This window comes from Aquarana catesbeiana, linkage group LG01 (genome assembly GCF_042186555.1).
Source record: "Aquarana catesbeiana isolate 2022-GZ linkage group LG01, ASM4218655v1, whole genome shotgun sequence".
NCBI classification, from domain to species: Eukaryota; Metazoa; Chordata; class Amphibia; order Anura; family Ranidae; genus Aquarana; species Aquarana catesbeiana.
In genome coordinates this window covers 692,611,506-692,633,300 of record NC_133324.1, presented here as the reverse complement: position 1 = coordinate 692,633,300, position 21,795 = coordinate 692,611,506, and the positions used below count along the sequence as shown (strand labels likewise).

At 43.6% G+C, this 21,795-nt stretch overlaps 1 protein-coding gene across 1 annotated transcript in view; it reads left to right on the top strand.

Annotated features, from left to right (window-relative positions):
• The window catches only part of ANKRD50 (ankyrin repeat domain containing 50), a 98,676-nt gene extending 79,050 nt beyond the window's left edge, over nt 1-19,626 (top strand). Inside the window, exon 5 of the mRNA XM_073603661.1 lies at nt 14,941-19,626. The gene's annotated coding sequence lies outside the window, so the exon portion shown is untranslated. The remainder of the gene's footprint in view (nt 1-14,940) is intronic.
• The last annotated feature ends 2,169 nt before the right edge of the window (nt 19,627-21,795 follow it).

The following is a 21,795-nucleotide window of genomic DNA, read 5'->3' as shown; positions in this document are numbered from 1 at the left end:
AAGCTATAGGGTTACCACCACTGAAAGCTATTCAGCCTTTTTTGCTGCAGTGCAGCCTAGCTTTTGAAACAACTACTTCTCACACTGGTCTCTTTCGGTATGACCATCATTATACAATGTTTTTAATTCCTGCACAGTCACTCCTGTTTGATGAAAGCCATTGTCAGTACTAGTAAACTGACATGGTTAATTTACGTCAACAATATATCGATCAGCTCATATTCAAGCAGAGCATAATTTCTTGCCACAGGCTTTAAACTTTGTTCCGCATTGTGTATCTACATAACAAAACCATATTTTATTCTATGTGCAAGTAAAGAAATAACACAAGTTGAGTATATGTAGGAGAATATGTACAGTTCTCACAAAAGTGTGTACACCCCTCACATTTTCAGAAATATTTTATTATGTCTTTTCATATGACAACCCTGAAGAAATAACACTTTGCTACAATGTAAAGTAGTGAGTGTTCATCTTGTATAACAGTGGCAATTTGCTGTCCCCTTAAAATAACTCAACACACAGCCATTAATGCCTAAACCGCTGGCAACAAAAGTGAATACACCCCTAAACAAAAAAAGGCGAAATTGGGCCCAATTAGCCATTTTCTCTCCCCGGTGTCATGTGATTCGTTAGTGTTGCAAGTAGAGCTGCACGATTCTGGCCAAAATGAGAATCACGATTTTTTTTCTTAGAATAAAAAGATCACGATTCACACAACGTAAAATCTTTCACATTATAAAAAAAAATGGGCTAACTTTACTGGTTAGATTTTTTTTTTTAATTCATTAAAGTAATTTTTTCCAAAAAATTGCATTTGAAAGACCGCTGCGCAAATACAGTGTGACATAAAATATTGCAACAACCACCATTCTATTCTCTAGGGTGTCTACCAAAAAAAAATATGTTTGGGGGTTCTAAGTAATTTTCTAGCAAAAAAAAAAAATGATTTAAACTTGAAAGTGGTTAAACTTTTTTCACTTACACACAAAGTCTATTCCATTGACAAATTGTTACAATGTTTATACTTAAGTTCAACTGATAAAGAATGTTTTGTTTCTTGGCAGACTGCCCGGTTTTTCTCTTCCTTTCTTTTGAGGGCTGTGGCTTCAGAAGAGCAGAGAGAATTCTTTGCATAGAAAGAATTGTGAAACACTTTAGTCAAGATCGCGATAACGATTCTTGACGATTAATTGTGCAGCTCTAGTTGCAAGGTCTCAGGTGTGAATGTGGAGCAGCAGGTGTATTCAATTTTGGTGTTATCGCTCATACTGGTCACTGGTAGTTCAACATGGGCACATCATGGCAAAGAACTCTGAGGATCTGAAAAAAAAGAATTGTTGCTCTACATAAAGATGGCCTAGGCTATAAGAAGATTGCCAAGACCCTGAAACTGAGCTGCAGCACAGTGACCAAGACCATACAGCGGTTTAACAGGACAGGTTCCACTCAGAACAGGCCTCGCCATGGTCAACCAAAGAGGTTGAGTGTACGTGCTCAGTGTCATATCCAGAGGTTGTAGATGTATGAGTGCTGCCAGCATTGCTGCAGGAGTTGAAGGGGTAGCGGGTCAGCCTGTCAGTGCTAAGACCATACGCCGCATACTGCATCAAATTGGTCTGCATGGCTGTTGTCCCAGAAGGAAGCCTCTTCTAAAGATGATGCTCAAGAAACCCTGCAAACAGTTTGCTGAAGACAAGCAAATTACATGGATTACTGGAACCATGTCCTGTGGTTTAATGCGATCAAGATAAACCTATTTGGTTAAGATGGTGTCAAGCATGTGTTATGGCAACCAGGTGAGGAGTACAGACAAGTGTGTCTTGCGTACAGTCAAGCATGGTGGTGGGAATGTGATGGTCTGGGGCTCCATAAGTGCTGCCGGCATTGGGGAGCTACAGTTCATTGAGGGAACCATGAATGCCAACATGTACTGTGACATACTGAAGCAGAGCATGATCCCCTCCCTTCAGAGACTGGGCCGCAGAGCAGTGTTCCAACATGATAATGACCCCAAACACAGCTCCAAAATGACCATTGCCTTGCTAAAGAAGCTGAGGGTAAGGCGCCTTTCACACGGACGACTATTCTGCCGCAGTTAAAAGCATGTTTTTTTCCTGTGAAATTCAAGACTCCAGGCACTGTGATCAGCTGCATTTGCACAGTGCGATTAGCTGCAGTTGCGTTTAGCTGCGGTTTGCCATTTCCATGGCAACCCGACAGGGTACCGACTCGCACTGTTTGGTATGAATCTTGAGGGGGAACTCCACGCCAAATTTTAAATACAAAACCGGCATGGGTTCCCCCTTCAAGAGCATAACAGGCCATTCGGTCCGGTATGGATGTTAAGGGGAACCCCCTACGCCAAAAACGGCGTGGGGTCCCCCCCAAAATCCATACCAGACCCTTATCCGAGCACGCAGCCCGGTCGGTCAGGAAAGGGGGTGGGGACGAGCGAGCGCCCCCCCTCCTGAACCGTACCAGGCCGCATGCCCTCAACATGGGGGGTGCTTTGGGGGAGGGGGGCACCCTGCGGCCCCCCACCCAAAAGCACCTTGTCCCCATGTTGATGAGGACAAGGGCCTCTTCCCAACAACCCTGGCCGTTGGTTGTCGGGGTCTGCGGGCGGGGGGCTTATCGGAATCCTGTAGCCCCCTTTAATAAGGGGTCCCCCAGATCCCGGCCCCCCACCCTATGTGTATGAGTATGGGGTACATACCCATTCACCTGGGAGAAGAAGTGTCAATAAAAAAAACACTACACAGGTTTTTAAAGTAATTTATTAGACAGCTTCGAGGGTCTTCTTCCGGCTTCGGGGGTCTTCTTCCGGCTTCGGTTCTTCTCCACGCTCTCCGGGTCTTCTGCCGGGCTCCTCCGCTATCTTCTGCTCTTTTGCCGCTCTTTTGCTAGCGGAGGAGCCCGGTCTGCTGCCTTCTGCCTTCCCTCTTCTCTTCTTCCGATGTTGACACGACGCTCTCTGGAATGCTCTGAGCGCTCCGCTCTGATTTATATAGGCGGTGACCCCGCCCTCTTATGCCGTCACAGTCCCTGGGCATGCTGGGACTGTGACGTTTTAGGGGGCGTGGTCATCTGGTGATGACCACACCCCCTAAAATTTCACAGTCCCAGCATGCCCAGGGACTGTGACGGCATAAGGAGGCGTGATCACCGCCTATAATAAGTCAGAGCGGAGCACTCAGAGAGCATTCCAGCCAGAGAGAGCGTCCTGTCAACATCGGAAGAAGGCAGAAGGCAGCAGTCCGGGCTCCTCCGCTAGCAAAAGAGCAAAAGATAGTGGAAGACCTGGAGAGCGCAGAGAGACCCCCGAAGCCGGAAGAGGACCCCCAAAGCCGGAAGAAGACCCCCGGAGCTGTCTAATAAATTACTTTAAAAACCTGTGTAGTGTTTTTTTTTTTATTGACACTTTTTCCTTAGGTGAATGGGTAGGGGTACCATGTACCCCATATTGACTCACATAGGGTGGGGGGCTGGGATCTGGGGGCTCCCTTATTAAAGGGGGCTCCCGGATTCCGATAAGCCCCCTGCCCGCAGACCCCGACAACCAATGGCCAGGGTTGTCGGGAAGAGGCCCTTGTCCTCATCAACATGGCCCAGGGCCTCCCCTCCCCCAAAGCACCCACCCCCCCCTTGTTGAGGGCATGCGGCCTGGTACAGCTCAGGAGGGGGGGTGCTCGCTCGTCCCCACCCCCTTCCCTGACCGAACCGGCTGCGCGCTCGGATAAGGGTCTGGTATGGATTTGGGGGGGACCCCACGCAGTTTTTTTCAGCGTAGGGGGTTCCCCTTAACATCCATACCAGACCGAAGGGCCTGGTATGCTCTTGAAGGGGGAACCCATGCTGGTTTTGTATTTAAAATTTGGCGTGGAGTTCCCCCTCAAGATTCATACCAAACAGTGCCGGGCATTGGCGGGGATCCGAGTCGGATCCCCGTTCTTGTCGCTCATTGGAAAAGGAAAAATTATTTTTCCTTTCCCGATGAGCAGCTTGGCGCTGTTATCCGCAGCTGCCACAGTGCACTACGATTACCCGCGGTTATGTGCGGATAGCTGCGCTAAATCGCTCCTGGACACAGTCAATTCTATTTTTTCTTTCCGCACGGAACCGCATGTATCTAATTCGCAGCTAAACGCAGTGTGTGAATGGGGCCATAGGAAAGCATTGTGTGCTTTTAGCTGTGGTAGAAAATTAGAAAATCCTCAGCTAAAAGTACCATTCTATCTGTCCGTGTGAAAGGGGCCTAAAGGTGATGGACTGGCCAAGTATGTCTCTAGACCTAAACCCTTTTGAGCATCTGTGGGGCATCCTCAAATGGAAGGTGAAGGAGCACAAAGTCTCTGTGATGTCGTCATGGAGGAGTGGAAGAGGACTCCAGTGGCAACCTGTGAAGCTCTGGTGAACCTCATGCCCAAGAGGGTTAAGGCAGTGCTGAAAATAATGGTGTCCACACAAAATTTTGACACTTTGGGCCCAATTTGGACATTTTCACTTAGGGGTTTACTCACTCTTGTTGCCAGCGGTTTAGACATTAATGGCTGTGTGGTGAGTTATTTTGAGGAGACAGCAAATTTACACTGTTATACAAGTTGTACACTCACTATTTTACATTGTAGCAAAGTGTCATTTCTTTAATGTCACATGAAAAGATATAATATATATATTGCTGTGAAAAAGTATTAAAAAGTCCTGTCTTTTTTATGCATATTTCTTACACTTTTTAAATGAATCAGATCATGAAAAACAAATTTTAGTATTACACAAAAATAATAAAAGTAAATCCAAGGTGCCGTTTTTTAAATTATTTCATTTATTAAGGAAAAGAGCTGTTTAAACCTGCCTGGCTCTATGTGAAAAAGTAATTGCCCCCCCCCGCTGAATCATGAATGAACTGTGATTAACCACAATTTCTTGGAAAGCTGAGTTAAATTTCACTTGTCACACCCATGCCTGATAACTGCCAGACCTGTTGAATCAAGAAATCGCATAAATAGAAGCTGTCTTACAAAGTGAAGCACGCTAACATCACAAAAAGCCACACATCATGCCACAATCTAAAAAAAACATTCAAGAACAGGTTAGAAACAAAGTAATGTACTGTACGTGTATCGGTCTGGGAAGGGTTTCAAAGCCATTTCTAAGGCTTTGAAACTCCAGTGAACCACTGGGAGAGCCATTGCCCACAAATGGAGATAACTCGAACAATGGTGAACCTTCCCAGGAGTGGCCGGCCTACAAAAATTACTCCAAGGGCATGACCACAACTAATCCAGGAGGTCATAAAAGAACCCAGAGCAACATCTAAAGAACTGCAGGCCTCACTTGCCTCAGGTAAGATCAGTGTTCATGATTCAACAATAAGAAAGAGACTGGGCAAAAATGGCATCTATGGGAGAGTTCCAAGGCCAAAGCCACTGCTGCTCAAAAAGAACAGTCTCATCTCACATTTACCAAATAAAATCTTGATTATCCCCAAGACTTTTAGGCAAATATTCTGTGGACTGATGAGATCTTTACTTTTTGGAAGGTGTGTGTCCTGTTACATCTGGCATAAAACTAATACAGCATTTCATAACAAGATCATCATACCAACAGTCGGACATGGTGGGGGTAGCGTGATGGTCTGGGGCTGCTTTGCTGCTTCAGGACCTGGACGACTTACCATAATTGAGGGAACCATGAATTCTTAGCTCTACCAGAAAATCCTAAAGGAGAATAGCCGGCCATCAGTTTGTGACCTCAAGCTCAAGTGCACTTGGGTTATGCAGCAGGACAATGATCTAAAACACAACAGCAAGTACACCTCCCAACGGTTCAAACAAAGCAAAATTTAGGTTTTGGAGTCTAGTCAAAGCCCGGACTTAAATCCAATTGAGGTGCTGTATCATGACCTTACACAGACTATTCATGCTGGAAAACCCTCCAATGTGGCTGAATTAAAACAATTCTGCAAAAAGTGAGCCAGAATTGCTCCACAGCAATGTGAAGACTCATTGCCAGTTATTGCAAACGCTTGATTGCAGTTGTTGCCGCCAAGGGTGGCACAACCAGTTATTCGGTTTAGGGGGCAGTTACTTTTTCACATAAAGCCAGGCAGGTTTGGACAGTTTTTTTGCCTTAATAAATTAAACCATCATTTAAAAACTGCATTTTGTATTTACTCGGGTATCTTTGTGTAATAATACAATTTTAAGGGGTTGGTTAAATTGAGAGAGACCGTTTTGGTGTGCAATGAAACTGCCATCATCCTAAATAATATTGAAAGAATTGATCTGCAACAAAGTGCATGTAAGGGACGCCCCTTTGGATTATAAAGTTTATAATCCAAAGGGGCGTCCCTTACATGCACTTTGAATGAGTTAGCCACAGGGTGCTATACAGGTCCAATCCTATGACACTCAGGCACTACAAACCCCTCCCCCTAACTTTGCATGCTGGTTCATGGCTACACATATCTTCTTGGATTATTACATGGATATGTAGTAGATATCACACTAAATCATTTTATCCTTCTTTCTCCTTATGTCCTACCTTGAGGGCATGTCAAATGCTTACAATTCACCTTTGCAAGTGAGTCAGGACTGTCATATATACCCTTGCCAGCAGACATCTGTTCCATTTCTCAAAGGGTGGTCTCTCTGGGGGATCCCTTCCCTCTTCTTCCACCCGACTATGTGGGTTTTTGCCTTTTTTTAAAAAAAAAAATGTTCCCCTTTCTAGGTCATCTGCCCTCAGGGAGTGGGTCCCCTTATTCTTGGATTCTTTACAGCATTTAGCATTGCTCCTAGGGTCATCGCTTGTTTTTATGTTCACGTTTTCAAAATGTTTGACATGTGGCTGTTTGAGCCCCAGCTTATCCCTGCTACACGATGCTTCTACCGCCATCTGTGTGCACGTCATGGTGCTCCATTGAGAAGGGGCGGGGCTAGCGGTACATCATCACAAGGCCCGGCAGCTAAACCCGGAAGAACCAAAGGGCCTCGTGGTGATGATGTCATATAAGAAGATGGCGTGCAGGACTGAGCCGGATCCACTCAGCAGGTGAGTATTTGAAATTTCCTGAACCAGCATCAAGCTTCAAGGTAATAGAAATTTTGATGTGGTTGTAACTTTCATAACTTTCAGTATAGTACAGAGCACAGGTCCCTCCCCTTATCCTCTGTGATCTTTTTACTGCTTGCTAAAAAACAGGAGCCTCACAGCATATGCGGGGTTGAATGGGCACATTGGAGGCAGGTCACAGCAAAGCTTTTTCCAGTGTGCAATCACCTGAAGGTAGTAGCATTAAAACCATGGTATAATAAACTTCTGTGTCATGTACTGTACTCTAAGATACGGAATTTACACGTAAATCAAAATCTAGTTCGCAGAGAGTGAGCTCATCAGTCTGCTACTGCTCCTTGGTTGTTCATTTACAGGCTGGAGGCAGGTGGGTGACCAAGCTGTATTGCTTAAAGGAGAAGTATTGCCAAAATTATTTTGGCTATGCTTCTGTGGATCAAAGGAGTGCAGTTTGTTCTGCACTCCTGTGACCAGTTTTCAGCAGACAGTGCGCTAAAACCTGCTGCTGGCTGGCGTCACTTAGGCTCAGGAAAGATCCCAACTTTACAGTCGGGATCCACCAAGGTGCCTGGACTGGCAGCTGGCTCAGCCTCTCAGTGAGCCAATTGGAGACTGAGCCAGCCGCTCCCGACCCCTCCATACCCTGGCGCTCCAGTGAGTGCTGGAGGGGCAGAACAGGGCCAGTGACTGACAGTCACGGGTCTTTGATCGCTCAGTTCTTGGTCTTGGAAGTGGCGGGGTGCCGCTGGGATCGGTGCTTCAGCCATCTAGGTGAGTATCAATTTTTTTTTTTTTTTTAAAGCCATACTTCTTTTTTGACTACAAAGATAAGTGATGTCACTAATCTGACTTTGCTGTCAGTTGTAAACTGGTAAATGGAACAAAATAAAATTCTTTGGCAGGAAAAAATGTTCCTTGATATGTGTTTCACCTCTATATGTGGGTTTTTTTCCTGAAATTCAGTTTTCTCTTTTCGTTCATTGACTGACACAGCGCCTCCTTAATCTTGACCATTGGGTTATATCGCCTCTGCAGGAGTAGGACTAGGCAGAACAAGAAAACACCTGGCTAAGCCCATGGGCTGTCCTCAGTCAGTATATAACCCCCTCCCCGCTGTAGGTATTCAGTTTATTTCTGTCTAGTCAGGAGTAAGAACCTAGCTCCTTGCTGGGATCTTTTGGTCCTAGCAGATTTAGCTTTTTTGTCTTTCCTCCATGCATTTTCTCCTGGAAGATCTACATTCAACTGTAGGGCTGGGCTACAGGCTGGATAATCTAGATCCAGTGGTCTCCCCATGCAGCCACCCGGCTGCAACATAGCCTCAACGGATGGAGGCCGGCCTGCGAGTTAAACGTCTTGCAGGGTCGCAAACGAACGGGCTCTGGTCCGAGTTGCAGTGGTCCCTTGGCCGACAGCCCCCCACTTCAGGGGTGAGGCGTTCTGTCTGGAGGGTTACCCGCACCATGGATCGGTAAGTACAGTCCCCCTCTCCTTCTTTGTGCGGTTTGGGGTGGACGCGGGTACCCTCCAGGGATGGTCGGACCCGCCTGCAGGATCCCTCCTCCCATCCTTAAGTCCCTTGGTTAAGCTGGGCTTCCACCTCCCCCCACAGATTGGTGGGAGTCCCAGGGCAGGCAGCAGTGACCCCTGGGGGTCTCCCCCGCCATTCCCCTTCTGGGTGGTGTGTGTCCTGCCCTGGCGATATGGGGGGTTCCAGTGCAGAGGGTGCAGCAGAGACCCCTAGGTGCATGCCCTGCTGGGTGTGCAGTGTGAGGTAGTATGCAGTTTGGGGGTCCCAGTGCTGATAGCGCAGCGGTGCAGAGTGCACAGTGGAGTCCCCTTAAGTGTTCACCCGGCTTGGTGGAGTAAAGTACCTTTTTGGAATGGGGTCCCCTTGCAGAGGGTGCAAGGATGTTGAAGGCACAGTGAGGATCCTGGCAGCATGCTTCAGCATGTCAAACGGCCAGCAGCCTTGTTTGGGCGGTCCAACGACATCACGGAGGCTATTTTCCCTTGGTCTGGCTGGTCTCTGGACAGCGACCATGTTTGTGTAGCCAATGATGTCACGGCGGCCATTTTTAGTTAGTCTAGTGAGACGCTGGAGACAGTCGGAACCTCGTGGAAATGACAGAGCTCCTCCTCCTTCCTCCCCAATGCTTCTCTTCCTGTCCGGGGATATATGAAATGGACGCCGACATTTTGCTGGGTGTTGCTGGGTCCGAATTGCGGCGCTCCTCCACTGCTAGGGTGAGTCTTTAGGGGTGCTTGTACGTATCTTTGGGCATTGGGGGGGGGGTCCCTTGGTGGTGCCAGAGTTTCTTTGTACTACAGAGTCTTCTTCCCTTTGGAGCCTCAGGGTCACATCTCACCCACTGATCCCCTCATAGAGGTGGCAATCCCTCGGAACCCCAGCTTCCCATGGTTGCGCTGACGGCTGTCCTTGAGTCATTGGTATTCCAGGTGGAAGTAGCGTGAAGAAATTACAGATAAAGGAAACGGATCTCTCAAGTCTTCCCTGGGAATTTCTTAGTAATCTTGTCTGGTAAGCCTAGAGCAGACTTCTCCGGAGCCACTGACAAGACTCCTTCAGCATGAAGGTCTGCCCTCACCCATTGCTGGAGTGGGGGGACATCTTCGCTGGTTTCCAGATTCATGGACCTCCTTCGTGAGCGTCAAGGGGTCCACAAATTGAACCTTTTGGGGGGACAGAGTTCATCCACTTCGGGGGGGGGGGGGGGGGGGGGGCCTGTGTCCCCTTGTGCAGGTATGATACCTGTAAAGGTTCGGGTGACGTCCGAACTACCCAAGGTCCCCCCTAGCCCCATCCAGGAAATTAGGTTACCTGGGTCTGACTGGAGTGAATGTTGACCAGGTTAGTAGTTTTTCTTCTCAAACGTCTGCCCCTTCAGCAGGTTCGGTTCAGCAGGAAGTAACTGAGGCTCGTGGCAATCTTGAGAGTTCCTCTGGTAGACGCCTCAGTTGTCCTAGTGACGCTGCAGGACCAACACCTTCCTCTTCTGCGGTGCCTGCAAAGGACCAAGGGCGAAAGTCTTCTGGTCATTCTGGTGGCCGTAAACATCCCTTGGGAGCTGCCTCTCAGAGAGGACCAGTTGTACCAAGGGCTGAGCTTCCATCCTGCTTTACAGTTACTGGTTTTTATGGCCTAGCCATTGAAATCCAGGTACGGAGAGATAGAGGTCTGTCAGGATTTGTGATCCCAACTATGGTGAAGGCGAGGAAGTCGACCTCCAGTAAGAAATACCATTGTACGTGGAAAGCATACATTTCTTGGTGTAAGTTGATTTGTGTTCATCCTCAATCCTTTTCTGTGGCTTGGATCTTAGCCTTTCTTCGACTGGGTTAAGCAGAAGTTGGCCTTGAGTACCATCAAGGGCCAGGTATCTGCCTTAGCAGTCTTCTTTCAGTGACCCCTAGCCACTCACTCTTTTAGTTCGTACCTTCATTCAAGAAGTCCGGCACATGGCTCCGCCTTTACGGTCTCTTTTGCCGCCATGGGATTTAAACTTGGTACTATTGGTTCTCCAGAAACCTCCATTCGAGAATATTGGGGAGATTCCTTTACCTACATTGTACCAGAAGGTGCATTCTTGGTGGCTATTACCTCTGTCCGCAGGGTTTGGGAGTTGGTGGCATTATCCTGTCGTAGTCCCTATTTAGTAGTTCTTCATAGGGATAAAGTGGTTCTTCGTTCTTGTCCATCATTTCTGCCCAAGGTTGTCTCTGACTTCCATTTGAATGAGGACATTGTGTTGCCGTCCTTGTGTCCCAGGCCGGCTCATTCCAGGGAATTTGCTTTGCTCACCTTGGATGTGGTTCGTATGATTCCGGTTTATCTGGCAGCCACTGAGTCCTTCCGGAGGTCAGACTCCCTTTTTTTTTTTTTTTTGGTTAACCAGGGACCAAGGAAAGGGCTGGCCACTTCCTCGGCCACCATCTCCAGATGGATCAGACTGTGACTCAGGCCTATTCTATTAAGGGTCGAGTTCCTCCTTTCCCTGTCACGGCACATTCTACTTGGGCGCTTAGTACTTCTTGGGCCTTCCTTCATCAAGCGTCAATATCACAGGTTTGCAAGGCGGCCACCTGGTTGTCAATGCATACCTTCACTAAATTCTATAAAGTAGATATTTTGGCATCTGCGGATGTTTCTTTTGGCCGCAAGGTTTTGCAGGCTGCTGTTTAAGAGTGGAGTTCCCTCTTGAAGGCTGTTTTTTCTTTAAAAAATGTTATTTCAGTTGGGGCTCCTGTGTCCTGGTTAGGGCTCTTGTTGTTAGCCTTGGGTTATTTTTCCCACCCCTCATTTTTCTTTGCCACTGCTTTTGGACATCCCAATGGTTAAGATTAAGGAGGCGCTGTGTCTGTCGAACAAAAAAAAAATGGGGTTTTTGTACTCGCCGTACAATCCATTTTTCTGAGTTCGATGGACACAGCACCCACCCCTCTATGGAGTTTGATACTTCTATTAATTCTTGCTACTAAACTGAATACCTAGATCAGGTAGGGGGTTATATACTGACAGGGGACAGCCCATGGGTGTAGCCAGGTGTTTTTTTTTGTTCTGCCCAGTCCTACTCCTGCAGAGGCGATATAACCCAATGGTCAAGATTAACGAAGCGCTGTGTCTGTCGAACTCAGAGAAATCGATTTTATGGTGAGCACACAAACGCTTCTATGTATTTCTGAATACATATTTAAGGCTGGGTTCACACTATTGCGATGTTGGACATCGCTTGTGATTTGCACCACATTGCTGTGCAGATCACATGCGATGTCTGTGCGATGCGAATTCAGCTATCTAGCTATACAGATTGTATGGCTGAATTTGCATTGCATTCATACCAAAATGGTGCAGGGCCCTTTTTTTTTTTTTTTTTGGTTCGCACTGGAATTGGATCGCATGAGCGATCAGATTCCTGCACCATTTCACAGTTTGCACTGCGATCTGCGAACCGATCTGGGGGTGTCATTAACTTTTGTATTGACATTCGCATAGCGCATAACTGCCTGCGAGAGACATGCGATGCCAGAACCTGCTCTGGAATCTCGCTGGTTCCCTCATCGCATATGTGTGAACCCAGCCTAAATGTATATGCAAGGGCTTGAATTTGTCCTGGTATCAGTATTTTGCAGTAGCACTGTACAGCAAGGTTCAGACTGGGAGAGAGTGAGACAGCAAGAGTCAAGCTGGCCAGATTTGGATTGAAATTCAGCTGGATCAGCAAATTTTCGATCCGTGTGTGTAGCCCTCTGTTGAACGGCAGCTCATCATTAGACCGGCTTCTGTTAAATGATTCTGCTGGAAAACCAGCATTTGTTCAGGGCAGGCTGCAACGCTGATCAATGTATTCTGACAGCGGGGTAGTCCTGCTATCATAGACAGGGTGGGGAGGATTTCTCCATCCACCTTGAATGTGTGGATGGAGAAATCCGTATTTTTTTTTTTTTTTTTTTTGTAGCAGGGTGAAGTAATGCATGTCCAGCTTTAATCAGTTGTGCTGCAGTATGAGCAAGCTATTAGGAGGAGGGGAGAATGACAGAGATTAGCTTACCAGTGTGCTGCTTCTCATTTAACTGCCCATTCACAAGGTTTGTAAGTGTTACTGAACTGCAACAGGAAAAAGCAGGCCTTTTGCTCCTGCCAGAAAGGGCTGTGCTTTGTGGCAGATCTGTGTAAATATCAGAAATAAAGGAACATAAATGCAAATCTTTTAGTGCAGAGCTTGTCCTATTTGCCTTCATTCTAGTTTGGTATTTAACCTTTTTGGGATCATAGTCCGTAAACAGAAGATCCATTCCTTTTCCTTCCGCAGAAGGACTGTATCATAATTTCCTCTGCGATTTGGCAAAGAGCAAAAAAGCCCTTTATCTTTAATCCATCAACAGAGGAATTCTAGAACTTTTCAAAATGTTGTGCAATGGGGCCCCATTTTAGGTTATCCTTATCCTTGCTTTTTTGAATATTCCTGATACTACACAGGTGTTCACCGATGCATATGCGTAACTGTCGTTTCGTCTTACCAAAATATATCTTTTTGCATGGACATTGTAGAATATACAAGACCTTTTCAGTACTACAGTTAATAAATTGTTGGATCTGATAGACTTTATTATCATCCACATTGGTGAACTTATCTGTGCATTCAACATGTCGACAAATGTGGCAATGGCCGCATGGAAACATGCCCTTAGAATGAGGAATGTTCGTCTGCCAGCTGTTGGATGGACTGCGAGTAAATTCTGAATGTACAAGGTTATATTTGAGGTTCTTGGCTCTTCTAGAGACTAGCAATGGTCGTGGGCCCACGATACTGGTAAGGTCAGGAGATCTTGTCAAGATTGACCAATGCTTGTCCAAAATTGATCTAACCTCCTCCCATTGGGCCCCATAGCGGGTGATGATTCTCACTGGGGAGGATTGAGTTATGATAGATTTGGACTGCAAATCATTTGTCTGTTTGGGAACAAGAAAGTCACCTCATTTTTGGTTGAGGAGGCCCTCCTGCGCATGTTTCTGATAGTTTTGTGGGAGTAGCTCCTCTGTCTAAATCTCTGATAAAGTTAACGTGACTTAGACTGATAGGCAGTCTCACTGGAGCAGTTCCTCAGAATATGGAAGAACTGTTCAGTTGGGAGCCCCCTAATGAGTGATGGCGGATGATGGCTGGAGGCCTGAAGTAGTGTATTTGCCGCAGTGGCTGTTCTAAATGTTCTAGTCTCCAAGCCACCACCATTGGTGGTGATCAGGGGGTCAAGGAAAGATAAGGTTTTAAGATCCCATGTATATGTAAGTTTGATGTTTTTATCATTAATATTGAGCTCAGATATAAAATCATGCAGCTCCTGGATCCCACTATTCCAGACCATCATGATATCGTCGATGTACCTTAGCCACAGACTTACGTGGCCAAGGTACATCGGTGACTGGTAAACAAGGGCCTCCTCCCACCACCCAAGATGGATACAAGCATATGCGGGTGCCCCCATCGATGTACCCGTTATTTGCTGATAATTTGCCCCCAAAAACTGAAAACCGTTATGATTGAGGGCAAATTCCAACAACTCATTCTGTGATGCTATGGAGGGGTATTTAGTTTCCAAAAAATAGGCCACCACAGCTAGCCCACAGTGATGGGGGATGGAGGTATAGAGGGACTCCACGTCAATACTGACAAGTATGGCACCCTCTGGTACCTCCACCCCAGCTATCATAGTCAGGACATCACATGTGTCACGAACATAGGAGGCCAATTCCATCATAATTCCCTTAATCGGGGCATCCAAGTATTTCCCGATTCGCTCCAAAGATCTGCCAATAGAGGAAATTAGGCGTCCAGGGGGATTCATTATGCTCTTGTGTACTTTGGGGATTTTATATATATATATATATATATATATATATATATATATATATATATATATATATATATATATATATATATATATATATATATATATATATATAAATTAATATGTGTGTGTGTATATATTAAATTCAACCACAGTCGGATAATCAAATTCCTTTTTGGTGAGGAGGGATGACTCTGGCAAAGTGTCGGTGTCAAAACCCGGACTGTTCGGGTCAGTCTCGTACAGGTGGCAACCCTATGCTCACTACTGTTGCCAACAGTGAATAGGCTGACAAAAGCCCAGGCGCCAGGATGCAGTTTCTAGTCAGCATGGCGACCTGGAGCATGAGATTTGTCGTGCCCTGTTGTAGTGGCTAAAATGGCTCACATATATAGATTATGTCTTTGTATTTAGCTGTTTGCATGATGTTTATCTTTAAAAATGTGTATTATTGTTTCGACTTTATGTAATAATATTTTTCTTCACATTTCACAGGTTGAAAAAGCACAAGACTGTAACATACTAGAAGACACCTAAAACTGCAAATCTTTTCTTTTCTTTTTTCTTTGCTGACCATTAAAATCAACTGGTTATTGTTTTAAAAGGACAGTCCATTCAAATGTGATATTTCAGTTATTGGTGGTATGTGCTGGGTCAGGTCAGATTTTTGGCATCTTAAGCATCTAGGGGACTTAAGCAGCAAGATTCCTAGCTATAGTTCCTGTCAGTTTCCAATCAATGTGTTAATTTTTTTTTTGTGTTTATTTAGCTCACCCTAGGTAATTTTGTTTTTATTTTTTATTTTTCATCCAGAAATCTGACTGAGATTGTGTCATGTTTGTTTATGCAAGATGTGCATCAACTGCAATGATCTTACCAGAGACTCGCACATGTATAAGACAAGTTAACTCTCCAGCAGTTACCAAAAACTGAAATGCCAATTTTGGGTTGACTGGATATTAAATATGCCTAATTCTAGGCAAATTTACAAAAGGAAAAAAAAAATTTCAATTGTGTTCTTGAAAATTGTGCACAAAATGCACTTTGTGACTGCACCTAAAATTCCCCTCCCCCCCCCCCCCAAAAAAAATAGTGCTATTTGCAGCTTTTTATATGAAACAGGAGCATAAGTATGCATGTCCTGCCGTGAACTGTATGACTCTTCTCAAATCTGCTGTTCAGAAATGAGACAAGCAGCAGAAATGTATTCATTTTTGTGTGTTTTAAGAAGTCAGGTCTTGACAGCATCTGAAATAATACAACTCTGTAGACTTGCAAACCTACAAAGTATCTTAACACTTTGAAGGCCAGAAATGTATGAGGAAAAAGACATACGCACAGCCTAGTCCTCTGCAGTATTTACTTATCGAATGCAACAACTCTTGTATCATGCCCAGACATGCCTTGCACAGTCAAGAGTCCAACAAATTCCTTTTCCACCTTTTTTGCTGTGGAGTTGAATGTATTATGCTCAACTTTGCAAAACACAAAAATCTTTCAAAAGTGCATATTTATCTGCCACTGATGATCTCAGTGTTAAGTATTTTTCTGGTGTTAACATTGTCAAAACTTTATTTAAATGAACTTTGTAATCTGTTATGTTTTCGTCCAGTTAGAGAAAATATGTAGTTAACTTGTTTGTGTCAGACATGTGGACGTGTACAAATGACAAAGGTTCCCTTTTTTCCTGTAACTGTAATGGCATATTTATTTTACACGTGTAGCATATAGTAGTAATAGTAATAAAGCCTTTGCTGAAGAGCTACAACACATTGGGGTTGATTTACTAAAGGCAAATCCACTTTGCACTACAAGTACACTTGGAAGTGCAGTCGCTGTAGATCTGAGGGGAAGATCTGAAATGAGGGGAAGCTCTGCTGATTTTATTATCCAATCATGTGCAAGCTAAAATGCTGTTTTTTATTTTCCTTGCATGTCCCCCTCAGATCTACAGCGACTGCACTTTCAAGTGCTCTTGTAGTGCAAAGTGGATTTGCCTTTAGTAAATAAACCCCATTATCAATGTTTCAAATTTCTTGTCCCTGTGGGACATATACTTGGATATATTCAAATAAATTCTTAAAGAAAACCAGCCATAATTGGGCTTCTGAAAAATTCTGAATAGTATGTATTAGTAGTATTAATTATAATTGCGGAGGTATATGTATGAAACCTTTTTGTTTTCCCTTTATTTATGCTCGCTGGCTTGAGAGCTGGTGTTTTCTGCTGTATCATCTACTTGACCTTAGACTGAGACTGCAGAACAGTGCCAAATAGAGCTACGTAGTTTAAAAATGAATATAGACAACTGATAATACAGTCAGGCAGTTGACAGGACAGCTACTCTCAAATATGAGAGGACATCTTAAAGTGGAACTTTACCTATAACAACTCGATAAAAAATAATGTTCTTTAGCAAGGAACATACGTTCCAGATTAATTATGCTACTGAAGTTAGTGTGTGCTCTAAAATGCCTCCAGCATTGTTCCTGTTTCTTCTTGCTGGAGGCTGCCTTATTGCTAAATCCCAGAGCCCCCTGAGCAGCAGTAAATATTTAGGCTGTCAGCAGAACGGCCTCTACATTTTCAGCACAAAATAGATAGCAACTGAGCATGTGCAGAGCAGGGTGTGACAGTGTATTACTGGATTTTAAACAGTATAGGCACTTATTTTTAATATTTTTCATAGCTATACCTGCAAAAGGGGCCAGCCTGAAGTGATCTAGCAGGACTTCATTTTCTGGCCTTTCGCTGGACAAATTTCAACCGGCTCATCAGTATAACCGGCCAAAATTCTACTTGTGGATGGTCCTGTCAGCACCCTTCCACCCAGCATCCTTCCATTCAATAGTCAAAGGAGCTGGGTGGAAAATTGCAACCGCTGTTCAGATATTCTGACAGTTACTGCCTCCTGTCAGAATACAATAGCTTGCACTCTAAATTAATCCATCCACACACTCTATTGTATGGATGGAGGAATCTGATTTATTTATTTTTTCATTCAGTACACAGGCTGAATGAAGAAAAAAATATTTTAGTTTATAGCCAACTTTATTCCTTAAAGTGGAAGTTCATGCAAAACTAACGATAAACCTGCTCTCTGCCACATTCTAAACCTAATCCCATCTAATCCTGTAAAGCAAAAATCAGTGTGCTTACCTATTCTGCAGCTGCTCCGATCCAGTCCCAGCATCAGCTGTCAGTGGTGGCTTCAGTGTGGAGGCAGGTGCAGGAGAGGCGGCCAACAACGGAAGCCCCATAGTAAGTCTATGGGGGATGGCACTTCCCAGGCATTTCCCAGCAATTGCCGGTCCTCTCCTGCACTTCCACTGCTGGAAACTGGACTGAATTGTCTGCAGAATAGGTAAGTACAGCGATTTTTTTGCTGTACAGGATTAGATAGATTAGGTTTAGAATGTGGCAGAGAGCAGGTTTAGTGTTAGTTAGGTTTCCTTGGACTTACACTTTAACCGTCACTATAGGTAAAAAAGGAGCAGATATAAACATTAACTAATTAAACCTGCACAGATATAATAAATTTAGACATAAAAAAAGAAAAAAAAAGGCTCTCTACTAAGTTTTTTTAAATGTTTCCTGCACTGCCTTTAGTAATACTGCAGACTGTAGTAAATAGCATTATAAATGCTAGAAAAAGGCAAAAAAAGTATATACACTGCTATTTATTACAAACTATCTGCTGCATTACTTAACGCAGTGGTCGGGCAACATTTTAAAGCTTTGTAAATAGTCTTTTTTTTTAAATTCAGATGTTTTCTATAATCCCAATTATAACAGGTTCTCTTTAAAAAAAAAATTGCCTTAAGAATGCAAACTGTTCCTCAAGTCCTGAAAGTATGTTTATTCTGTGTTTCGTATGAGGAAAATAGGTTTTTTTTTTTGTTTTTTTTTACTCAAAATACACATGTCACAAACCATTTGCTGCTTAGAGGTTGTTACACATTTTAAGCATACATGACTTAAGCAGGGAGTTATCAACATTTGTTGGATTTGATAAAACAGTCGCTTTTGCAAAACAACTATGGCTAATCATACAAATGTGTGTGGATGGACATATCTCTACAAAAGCCCTAGACTGAAACGGTGAGAGAAAGGTTAGTATGGTTTCTGTGCATGCCCTCTGGGAGGAAATGGATACTTTTGCAATGATGGAAGAGCGTTGGTCATCCATTTCTGCATGAGTATCCATTTTTCAGGTGTCAGGGAGCCCAGGACTACTACTTTACTGCACTGTTTTCCAAAATGCCTGGTCTTTTCTTGGCCTCTGAAAGAGGCGGGAGGAATGATGGATATCTACTTCCCATATAGATACAAGGCATTTGGGACAAGTAGAAATCTAGCAAAACCTACAAGCCCTTTCTAAATAATAAATAAATAGTCTTCAAGAAACCAGAAATGTGTTGTTGGGTGAATAAGTAATACAAAATAAGAGCACAACTGCAGTCTGGCTCTATGATAGAATTTCATTCAGTGCTTGGGGAGGGTCAGTTGGTTGGATTAGAACTACAACAAGAAGTAGCCCTGCAATTATCGTATTTATTTCTTCCTTTTGAAATGACCAATTGTGAAATGGTAAAATGTTGCATGGCAATGTGTGCAGAGAGAAGAGGGACTGTGAAGGAACAATGAGATGCACATCCCCTCCTTTAATGAAGCCTTATAGAAGTGTGTGTATGTATTAATATGTATATAATGTATACATAGACACACACTTAGAGGGGTATAAGCACACATACAGACTGGTAAATGAGTTGTAAAACCACTAACTGTATTCTTTCTCAATATGCCATTAAAGCTGTCTCTGAAGGATGAAGCGAATAAAGTGTCATCTCTTTGAATCAGTGAACATGTAAACATTGCTTTTCATTACATCAAAGTTACAACATTTTTGACTGGTTTTGTTCTACTCTCAGCAGTATTTAATTTGTCATTTGTACAATATTACTTCCCAGATCATTTACTCTGCTATGCAAATGTATTTTGCCCCATCGTCAATGAAAACATTTTCATTTGTTTTTTTATTTTTTTTTTTCTCCTGTTTTCAATTGTAAATATCTAATGTAAATTGAATTAAACATGTAAATTTCTTTTTATTTTATTCCTTGTATAATATTCAGCAAATGACTGTATATGAAAGTGCATAATAAATATATTTGCTTTTCATTTGATATCTCTATTCTTTTAATATCATAACGTAATTAGCATTTCTGTTCTGTTAGCATATTGTTTGCTGTCTTTGGAATAGTTTTAGGCTCATGCTCACAACAGAATTAAACTGTAGCAGTCCACATGTATCCTAGTCAGAGGTAGAAATGGACAGGTTTGACAATTAAAAAAAACATTTGCATGAACGTATGCATACTGATTTAGCCAATTTTAACAAACAATCATACGTGTAATTTAAAACAGAATAATGGATTTGCGAAAAAAAAAAAAAGAATCCACTGAAGTCATGAATAGATTTCCCACTGTAGAATGCCTCATGGGTATTAGTTGGCCCATTTGGGCTTCATGTAGTAAATGATCTATCCGAAATTTATATGAACTTACACACATCACTACCCCAGAAATCTGTCATGATAGAAATATAGATTGCTGCCATTGGTAACTTTTTTAAAGTGATACTCAACACACACTTTTTAATTTGCATTTTCCCTTCTATTTCTGTATATGGATGATGGCACTGTAATTATTTTAACCACTAAGCCACCGCCCACCGTCATATGACGGCGGGACAAGGCTTCTCTTGTTATGAGCGGACGTCATATGACGTGATCGCCCTCCCGAGCCACTAGGCAGGGCGCGCCCGCTGCGTCGCTCGGGACCCGGTGCACGTGCCCGGCGGCCGCGATGTCCGTCGGGCACCCTCGATTGCCGGGTAACAGAGCAGGACCATGGATCTGTGCATGTAAACACAGATCCACGTCCTGTCAGAGGAGAGGAGACCGATGGTGTGTCCCTTGTACATAGGGACACCGATCGGTCACCTCCCCCAGTCAGTCCCCTCCCCCCACAGTTAGAATCACCTCCCTAGGTCATACATTATCCCCTCGATCGCCCCCTAGTGTTAACTCCTTCCCTGCCAGTCACATTTACACAGTAATCAATGCATTTTTATAGGACGGATCGCTGTATAAATGTGAATGGTCCCAAAAATGTGTCAAAAGTGTCCGATATGTCCGCTGCAATATCGCAGTCACAATAAAAATCGCAGATCGCTGCCATTACTAGTAAAAAATAAAAAAACAAAAATGCTATAAATCTATCCCCTATTTTGTAGACGCTATAACTTTTGCAATATACGCTTATCGCGTTTTTTTTTTTTACCAAAAATATGTAGAAGAATACATATCAGCCTATACTGAGGAAAAATTAAAAAAAAAAAAAAAAATTGGATATTTATTATAGCAAAAAGTAAAAAATATTGTGTTTTTTCAAAATTGTCCCTCTTCTTTTGTTTATAGTGCAATAAATAACCACAGAGGTGATCAAATACCACCAAAAGAAAGCTCTATTTGTGGGGAAAAAATGATAAAAATTTCATTAGGGTGCAGTGTAACATGACCGCGCAATTGTCATTCAAAGTGCGACAGCGCTGAAAACTGAAAAATGGCTTGAGCAGGAAGGGGGTAAAAGTGCCCTGTATTGAGGTGGTTAATAAATAAAAAAATCAAAGTATCTTTTTTCCCAAATCAATATACAGCTGTCACATGACCCAGATCTTTTACAGCCTGTCTGCAGGGAAACATGACCAGGAGGAGCTTCTACTCCGCTGCTGGTCACATGTTCAAAATAATAAAAATAAACAAACAGCCTTTGGGATACAAAGTAAAATATATACATACATTGTTGTAAATTGTCATACAAATATATATTTGAAATCAAATCAATATTTTTTTGGAAATGACATGGTGGTGTTGGATTTCTGACAGTCACAGGCTCTGTCACACTCCTCCAGCCTGTGTCTTAGAATAAGAGGGAGGTGAAGCCTCAAATAATCTACATGTAATATCCCGCCCCCTTTGTGTTTAGCTGTCTAGTGGGCACGGAGGAGGGAGGGAGGGAGTGGGCTGTCATTTACCACTGTGTATACACTCACATGTGTGACTCTATATGGGCTGCTCAGGTGTGATAGGAGAGGAAATGCTCAGCATAACAACTCACTGAAAGCCGAGCATGTGCAGAGTTACCAACACTGCTCTGCAAAACACCCAGCTGAATTGGAGACTTGGATAGAAGGGGGGTGGGGGGTAGGTAGAGAACAGCAGGATCAACCAGGGTTTTTTGTTTTTTTTTTTCTTTTTTTTTGCATAATTCAGAAAGGGAATCTCC